The sequence below is a fragment of the Equus caballus genome, chromosome 2 (assembly GCF_041296265.1).
Source record: "Equus caballus isolate H_3958 breed thoroughbred chromosome 2, TB-T2T, whole genome shotgun sequence".
Classification (NCBI taxonomy): domain Eukaryota; kingdom Metazoa; phylum Chordata; class Mammalia; order Perissodactyla; family Equidae; genus Equus; species Equus caballus.
In genome coordinates this window covers 69,980,627-69,990,570 of record NC_091685.1, presented here as the reverse complement: position 1 = coordinate 69,990,570, position 9,944 = coordinate 69,980,627, and the positions used below count along the sequence as shown (strand labels likewise).

At 35.0% G+C, this 9,944-nt stretch overlaps 1 long non-coding RNA gene across 1 annotated transcript; it reads left to right on the top strand.

Moving 5' to 3' along the window:
- The first annotated feature begins 5,339 nt into the window (after window positions 1-5,339).
- Window positions 5,340-7,870, top strand: LOC138920057 (uncharacterized). The gene is made up of 3 exons (XR_011430696.1): window positions 5,340-5,422; window positions 5,594-5,685; window positions 6,691-7,870. It is a non-coding gene; the product is annotated as an uncharacterized lncRNA (long non-coding RNA).
- The last annotated feature ends 2,074 nt before the right edge of the window (window positions 7,871-9,944 follow it).

Sequence of the window (9,944 nt, the reverse complement as noted above, 5' to 3'; positions counted from 1 at the left end):
TAAAAATAAATTTTAATATCAAAAATATACTGGTGCAAAATTAGAATTTGGTTTTTCTCTCTATTAAAAGGATAAGTCTTCTCAGATTATTGATCAGCTCTTACTAAAGAATTGTAAACAGGGACCAGCCCCATGGCCAAGTGGTTAAGATTGCATGTTCTGCTTCAGTGGCCCAGAGTTTGCTGGTTCAAATCCTGGTCACGGACCTAGCACCGTTCATCAAGCCATGCTGAGGCAGCATCCCACATCGAGGAGCTAGAAGAACCTACAACTAGGATATAAAACTGTGTTCTGGGGGGCTTTGGGGAGAAAAACAAAAAGCAAGATTGCCAACAGATATTAGCTCAGGGCAAATTTTCCTCACACACGCACACATAAAAAATTGTACACAAAGTTTCTTTACCTTTAATGTAATCTGCCTAGCAAACAAAGATTCTGTGTTTGTCTTTATCAGGTTTTCAATTACTTAGAAAATTTGAGTTCTCTCAGTATTAAAAGAGCTGGATTATGCTTGGAAATATGTAACTTTTTGTATTTGCTTTTAAAACATTTTTGTCACTTTGGTTAAATGGATAATTAAGTATTATTTCATGGAAGTCTGTGATCCTGTTGGGCAAGTTTTCAAAAGTTTTTTCGTCTTTTTTGACAAACTTTCCCAAAAATCAAATTCTAAATAAAGTCCTTTTGACTTGAGAAATATTAAATTAATTAGGCTTATTTGATATGTTAAGTTACATGGGAGGCATTGTCACAAAAAAAGAAGATTAAGCCTTCTTTACATTGTGTCTGTATAGGTATATCTTATAAATGTTCCAGAAATTATGTGAAATTCCTGGAAATTTGATACATACTAGCATAATGTTATCAATCATACTTCCAATTATTATCTTAAAATTTTACATGTCACAAAAATAACCAAATTCTTTTGTCAATTGCATTATAATAAACTCTCATCAAATCATTAATAATGGGCATTTTTAAGTCTTTTGTCATTTATAGACAATTGTTTTACTCTGATGCTTTGACAAAACATTGTGCTTGCAAAAGTGCTTCATCTTCAAGGAAATTCATGGGGAAGACTTTGATAAGTACTCTGGAATATAGGTTTTTGATAACTTTAAGATTATAACACTGAACTGGGCGGGAATTTCTAAAACCCTAGTAGGAAACTGAATGCTCTGATATTTTATTTTCTAGATTTAAAGGACTCCTGTTTCTCCTGTCCTTTAAGCTATCTATAACTTCCAGCAATTTGGTAAAAGGTCTTTTTGCAGCAGAGGCTGAGAGGGGCCTTATCAGGTACTGTTAACCAACTCTAATGTTGCCGAACTCCAAAGAATAGCTCTTGGATTCACGTGCCACATCAAAGACAGCACCAAACCCTGACTGGCCTTGCACACCCACTGGTGACCTGAAAGTAAAGATTCCAGGAATTGGGGGCTGGCCTGGTGGCGCAGTGGTTAAGTGTGCATGTTCCACTTCAGCGGCCCGAGGTTTGCCCCCGGAGCAAAGGAGGAGTTCCCCGGGTGTGGACGTGGCACCATGCTGTGGTAGCCGTCCCACGTATAAAGTAGAGGAATATGAGCATGGATGTTAGCTCAGGGCCAGTCTTCCTCAGCAAAAAGAGAAGGATTGGCAGCAGTTGGCTCAGGGCTAATCTTCCTCAAAAAAAAAAAAAAAAGATTTCCAGGAATTGAAGCAGATCACAGCAGACTAGACAGCTTTCTCAAGATTCTGAGCCTTTCACAGCCTATTTTTATGTCCTTTCCAACCAAAAAATTTATTATTCTTCATACTTTCATACCTCTCTCTTAATTATCCAATTGGAAGAACTTCTTTTATTTACTGAAAACACATGCCCCTGTTTGTAACGTGTATCTTTTTTCTTGTGAATCTCTTTACACAAGGTGAAGAATTCCAAGAATGAGTTTATGTTTGACATCTTAACATAGGAAGCATCTCTCATGTCCCTTGGGAAGCTGGACATGAAGGATTGTTGGATCGGAGTATTTGGGCTATTGTTTGTCTTGATAGGTATCTTAATGCTTTTTGCTGTAATGCACACAGTAGGAATTCTTATGTGGTAGTAAATCCCTATGAAATCAGAAGAACTTTCTGCTGCTATCCTGGTTATTGCCTTATGGATCAAACCTCTCACTTAGTTGGCATCAAATCATCTTTAAGTTCTTCTTACAATCGCTTTTATTATTAGGAGTAACTTTGGCTCTCAGATAGCCTTTTATTTTTTGTACTCTTTTGCTCCTACCTTGCAGAAACTTTCCAATTCTGCAAAACTCACTGATTGTTGGATCTGTGCTAGAACAAATACTCATGATACACCTGAATTAGTGGCCTAGTCACGATCCTTACAAGGATGGAGAAGTTTACCTGGTCAAAATGTTGACTTCTCCTTTGGGATTTGTTGAATCCACTTACAAGCTTCCCTCCGGAAAAACAAGCCCCTGATGTTGTCACCATTCACTGGCTGCCTCCTGCTCACAAAGGAATATCCTTCACTCAGATTCGGATACTGACCAAAGAACTTTCCTTTTGTTTTGAAAATATTAATGGGACTGGCAACACCTCCATTGAATGTTCTTAGCTATACACTTTCGTGTGATTCAGATGATCATGAATTCACTCCAATTGGAGTCGATTTGACTACACTGTAACTTCTCATGACATATTTCTATAGTGAGGTAATGAGATCTATAACAGAACTGGACGCTGGAAGCAGATGTGCTCCCCCTTAATGGAACAATGTGGGGAATTGATCAGAAGCCAGAGAATGGTGGCAACGATCCACCTACCTTTTCCCTGGAGATTCCCCATATCTTAGCCATAATATGCCTGAGAAAAATCTAACTCATTTCTTGCTTGAAGTATATAGAAATATAAGATGCTCTTACAATCACTCACACAATTCCAGTAAAGAGATTATCATATACTCTGTGAGGATGATTATATTTCTGACCATGAGGTTTCTTCTGTTGTAGCTAATAAATGGATCTGGGTAAGGGAACCTACTTATGCCTTGTCCCTAGAACGTTCTAGATATTTCTTCCTATGTGGCACAAATATTTCTCTGCTCTCCCTATTAAATGGGAAGGCATTTTGGGGCTGCTACTCTTGCCCCTGGTACCTCCATTAAAAGATTCTTCCCTGGGGCTGGCCCCTTGGCCTAATGGTTAAGGTCAGAATTCTCTGCTTTGGCAGACAGGGTTCGGTTCCCAGACACAGGCCTACACCACTCTTTGGTGGCCATGCTGTGGCAGCAACCCACATACAAAATAGAGGAAGATTGGTAACAGATGTTAGCTCAGGTCAAATCTTCCTCAGGAAAAAAAACAGCACTTTTCCCTCCACTGTGCACATAGTGAATCTAGGATCCTTCTCATATTGATTAAGAAGAACTTTGGTGATGCTGGGATGGTTATAATTTTGCATGGATGCCAATCAATAACCCTATTGTAGATAGAAAGGGGTTTGTTCATGCTTTCACCAGAGCATTTTTCCCTTGGTTCAGAGTAATGGATCTTAAAAAAGTAATCTACGATCTTTCTATTTTCATGGCTACCACTTTCAATGCTTTTGTTCAAGCTTTTGAATATCAATAAACTCAAATTGATAGACTGGCAGAATTTATCCTACAAAATAGAAGGGCACTAGATATCTTAATGGCCCTAAAAGGAGGCACCTGTGCCCTACTAGGAGATGAATGTTGTTTTCATGTTAACCAATCTGGCAAAGGTGACATTAGAATGAAAAACAATAAAGGCTAATATCAATTTCTTGTCTGAAATAAGACATGTGCCAGGACTTGGATTATTTGGCTCTCTTTAGCTGGTTACCAGTAGGAACAGGATCTCTCTTTAACTGGTTAACAGTAGGAATAGGGCCATGGTATTACAAAGTGGATTATTTTTGTTAATCTTAATAACATGCTTTGTTATGCTAATAAAGTGCTTAATAAAAATTGCAACCTCTGCTGTAACTCACTCAACTACAAAGCTTATATCTGCCCAGATGACTATGTTAGATGCGCTTCATTGAGATGGATTTTATGGATCAGAAGTTTAAAAGGAAATTACTGTTGACTCTTTTACAAGACACACCCCCCCTAATGCTAAGGGACTGGATGGAACCTGAGCAGGTAATCAAACACTTCAGCCTCGAAGGACTAATGTTGCCCTATTGACATTTTCTTCTGGAAAAATCATAAGCAAAAGGGAAAAATGTGAAACAAGTTGTCAGCAGTGACTCCATCTTGTACTCTGGACTCCGTCTTGTTGAAAATATGAAACTGCACTGATCTTGCTGACTTGCCAAAAGGGAGATATTTGCTGAGAAAAGACTTTACTAAAGACTGCAAAAATATACTTTTTCTGGTAACAAAAAGATGTCATCTAGTAAGCCAATGTACTGAAACATAAATTTACCCTCCAGTCATAAATCTTAACAAATAACTGAGATAATTGTTCTGAGCTCTCCTTTTTGCTAATAAAAACGTCTGACTTTTACTCCTCAGGGGGACACATTTCTGGCTGCCACTAGAACTTGTGTTCCTGAACTGCAATTCTAAGACCCCAAATAAACACTCTCCTTTTGTTTTGCTATTGTCTCTTCTTTCTAAGTTGACAGGGGTGAAGGGGGAATATAGAATATATCTCTTTCTGCATCTTCCTCTTAATTTTGCTGTGATCCTAAAACTTCTCTTAAAAAATAAATTATTTAATAGATAAATTAATGAATAAATCCCAATGGAATTTTCACTATTTTCTCCATCTTGACTTTGAGTGTTTATTTCCCACATACAATTGCTTAGCTAAAGCTTTAAGAGCTCTCTGAATACACAAAACAAACATAAAATTAGATTTGAATGGAAACTAAAGTTATAATCTTTCCTTAGAGTTTCCAATTAGCAATTTTTGAATTCAAAATAATCAAATCTACATTTACTGTCATCGCCCTATGATTTTAATCATCTCAGTATGATGGAAAATGGAATAATGTTTAACTTTATCATTAATTAAGACAACGGTATTTCCTTTTAAAATGCCTACTTTCTAATATCCTTTCAAAATTATTCAAAAAATTCTAATTTGAAATAATCAGTGTGGATCAGTATGAAGATTCGTTAAAAGTTAAGCTTTTATTCTTTCATCACCCAATCTGTAATTTTTTTACAAATACAAAAGAAGATAATATGTATTTTTTTAATTATGTCCATCCTACTTGTAATAATGACATTAATTTTCTGCTTCAGAACTAAATTTACTGTCTTCACTGCTAAGACATAATGAAAATTCCAGTGTATTTATGATCACATAATTATAGGATTCCAAAGTGGGAAGAGGGCTTCAGATTTACTCAAGACAACTTCTACCTTTTCTAGATAAAGGAATCTAAACAAAATATATGTGTGAGAGCCAATTTAGGTTATATTTAAATGTCTTTCTGCTTTGGTTTTCGGTTTCTGTGTAACTTTCACATGTTCCCTGAAAGCTCAGTTATTCAGGAAGCTATTTTTGAAACGATTTTCATCTTCCCTCTTGGAGACATAAGCCTGTAGATTAATGTGCCTCTCTTCTAGGTCCTTCCTAAAACTTGGTGCAATTATATGGAGAAGAAAGAGAAGAAGAACGAAAAGGAGGAGAAGGAAGAAAAAGAGAAAAAGGTGGAAAGGTAGAAGAATCCATCACTTAAGTGTTAGTCTTTTCTCAAGAAAACAGCATGGTTTGGGTCCAGCCATAAGAAGCTTATTACACTAATTCCCTTTACACATTACATCATGCTCAGTTATCAAGCGAAGAAATAAAAGACATACTAAAGACAACAAAGTTTGAAGAGACAGAGAATGAATTAGAACCAGACTCAAATATGGCAGGGAAATTAGAATTATCAGACTTGAAATTCAAACAAACTATGATTATTATGCTAAGAATCTAATGGATAAAGTGGATAGCAAACAAGAACAGATGGACAAGTTAAGCAAAGAGATGGACATTCTAAGAAAGAACAAAAAGGAAACGTTAGAGATCAAAACTTCCATAACAGAAAGGAAGAATGCCTTTGATGGGCTAATTAGTACATTTCATATGACCAAGGAAAGAATCCTGCCCCCACACAAGCATAGCCTCCCTCCATTATCAACATTGCTTACCAGAATGGTGCATTTTTACCAAGGATGAACCTACATTGACATATCATAATCACCCAAAGTCCATAGTTTACACTATGCTTCACTCTTGGTTTTGTAGATTCTATGGGTTTGGGTAAATATGTAATGAGATATATCTATCATTATTAAAGCATACAGAGAATTTTCACTGCCCTAAAGATCCTCTGTGCTCTATGCATTCAAATGACCCATTCTAGCAGGTAATCACTGATCTTTTTATCTCTAGTTTTGCCTTTTCCAGATTGTCACATAGTTGGAATCACAGAGTTTGTAGCCTTTTCATATTGGCTTCTTTCACTTAGTAATTGGTGTTTGAGTTTCCTCTATGTCTGAATATTGTTAGCTCATTTTCTTTTTATTCCCCCTGCTTTTTCTCCCCATAGCCCCTAGTACATAGTTGTATATTTTTAGCTGTGAGTCCTTCGTTTTCTTTTAGCACTGAGTAATATTCAATTGTCTGGATGAACCATGATTTACTTATCTATTTATTTTTTATAATTTCTTTTTAGCTGAGATATGCATTCATCTATTGAAGTACAGCTTAGTTGCTTCCAAATTTTGGCAATTATGAGTGAAGCTGTTATAAACATCCCTGTGCAGGTTTGTATGAACATAAATTTTCAAATCATTTGAGTAAATACCAGGGAGTGCAATTACTGGGTTGCATAGTATGTTTAGTTTTGTAAGAAACCACCAAACTGACTTCAAAATTGGCTATGCAATTCTGCTTTCCTACCAGAAATGAAGGAGAGTTTCTGTGTGCCACATCCTCGCTAACATTTTGTGTTATGAGTATTGTGAGTTTTGGCTGTTCTGACAGTTTTGTATCTCGTTGTTTTAATTCACATTTATCTGATGGCTTTGGACGTAGGTCATTTTTTTGGTATACTATTTGACATCTGTATATCTTCTTCAATGAGATGGCTGTTCAAATCTCTGGCCTATATTTTAACCAGGTTGTTAGTTTTCTTATTGTTGAGTTTTAAGAGTTCTTTGTATATTTCAGATAACAGTCCTTTGTCAGATGAGTATTTTACAAATATTTTCTCCCAGTCTGTGACGTGTCCTCTCATTCTCTGTGACATTGTCATTAACAGAGCAGAAGTTGGTAATTCTAATGAAGTCTAGTTTATCAATTTTTCTCTATGGATTTTGTCTTTGTTATTGTATATAATAAGACATCACGATATCTAAGGTCATCTAGGTTTTATTCTGTTTTATCTTTAGTTTTGCATTTTCAGATGATATTGAAACAGTGACTGAGAATTTCCCCAAATTAATGTCAGACATCACACCACAAATCCAGGAAGCTAAGAGAACACCAAGCAGGATAAATGTGAAAAGAGCTATACCTAAATGTGTTATCTTTGAACTATAGAAAATCAATTATAAAGATAGAATCAGTGGGAAGAAACATCTTAACTAAAGGGAAACAAAGGTAAGAATTAGCTCTGAATTTTCTTCAGAAACCAAGCAAACAAGTAGAGTGGAGTGAAACATTTAAAGTGTTGATAGAAAAAAATACCAACCTGGAATTCTGTACTCTGCAAAATTAGACTTCAAAAGTGTGGGAGAAATGAAGATTTTCTCAGAAAAAAATTGAAGGAATTTGTTATCACTTCAAAGAAATGTTAAAAGAAATTCTTTAAAGAGAAGAAAAATAGCATAGATCAGAAATTTAGATCTCAATACAGAAAGGAAAAGCATTGAAAGGAAAAAGTGAAGGTGAAATAAAAATTTATTCTTAATTGATCTAGCAGACAACGGTTTGTTCAAAATAACAATAGCAACAATTTGATTATGTAGGCTTATGTATATTTATCTTCGTGCATTTGTATGCATAAGTGAAATGAAAGAGTGCAATTGTACAAGGGTTATAAGGGAGGAATTAGGATAAGTTTGTTACTACAAGGTATTTGCACTACCTATGAAGTGGTATACTACTGTTTGAAAGTGGACTTGGATAAGTTGTAAAAGAACATTGAAAACCCTAGGAAAACATTAAGAAATGTTTTTTAAAAAGTATGTGATACACTAATAAAGGAGAGAAAATAGAATTGTATAAAATGCTCAATCACTAAAGAGAAAAAGAGGAAGACAAAAATACAAACAAGAAACAAGGGCCACAAACAGAAAACAGTAACAAATATGAGATATCCGTCTACTACTTCAGTAATGACTTTGAACATCAATGGTCTAAATGCACCAATTAAAGACAAAGATTGTCAGAGTGGGTCAAAAAACATGACTAAACTACACATTGTCTACAAGAAACTCACTTTAAATATAATGACATATATAGAGGGATAGAGAAAGATATATACTGTGCTAGCACTAATTAAAGCAAGCAAAAATAGCTACATTAATTTCAGACTGGATAAACTTCAAAGCAAGGAAAGTAATCAGGGATAAGGAAAGACATTACATAATGATAAAGGGGCCAATTCTCTGAGAAGACATACTAATTCTTAATGTGTATGTGGTTGACAACAGAACATCAAACTATGTGAGAAAAAACTGACAGAAATACAAGAAGAAACAGATGATCTCACTATTATACTTGGAAGCTTAAACACCCCTCTATAAGAAATGGACAGATCCAGCAGGCAGAAAATCAGTAAAGACACAGTTGAACTCAACAACACCATCAATCAAGTGGATGCAATGGACATCTATAAACTAATTCATACAACAACAGCAGAATATATATTCCTCCCAAGTTTACATGGAACGTTAACCAAGAGAGACTGCATTCTGAACATAAAACACATCTTAACAAATTTAAAAGGATAGAAATCCTACATTGTCTGCTCTCAGACCACATTGGGATTAAACTAGAAATCAATACCAGAAAGCTGCAAAATTCCAAAAGACTTAGAGATTAAACAACACACTTCTAAATAACATACAGGTCAAAGAAGAAATCTTAAAAGAAAAAAAAATTTTTGAATTAAATGAAAAGGAAAGCACCATTTATCACAATTTGTGGGATGAAGCAATAGCAGGACTTAGTGGGAAATTTATAGCATTGTATGCATATGTTAGAAAAGAATGAAGATTTAAAATTAGTCGTCTAAATTTTCACCTTAGAACACAAGAAAATGAAAGCAAATAAAATATAAGTAAGCAGAGGAAAATCAATAAGAGCAGAAATTGATGGAATTGAAGATAGGAAATGATAGAAAAATCAATGACACCAAAAGCTGTTTCTTTGAAAAGATAAAAAAAAAAATCAACAAGCCTCTATTCAGGCTAACAAATAAAAAAAGAGAGAGGACACAAATTACTAATACAATAGTTCCTTCTTATTCGTGGTGGATGTATTTCTAGACTGCCATGGATGCCTGAAACTGTGGATAGTACTGAACCCTATATACGCTATGTGTTTTCCTATACGTATAAACCTATGATAAAGTTTAATTTATAAACTAGGCACAGTAAGAGATTAACAACAATAACTAATAATAAAGTTGGTTTGGGGGCTATTATTAAGTAAAATAAGGGTTACTTAAACACAAATACCGTGATACCTTAACAGTCGATCTGATAACTGATATAACTACTAAGAGACTAAGCAGTGGGTAGTGTATATAGTGTGGCTATGCTAGATAAATAATGATTTACATCCCAGGTGGGATGAGATGGGATCTCACAAGATTTCAACACACTACTCAGAAGGGCACAAGATTTAAAACTATAAATTTTTTATTTCTGGAATTTTTCATTTAGTATTTTCAGACTGCTTTTGACCACAAGTAACTGA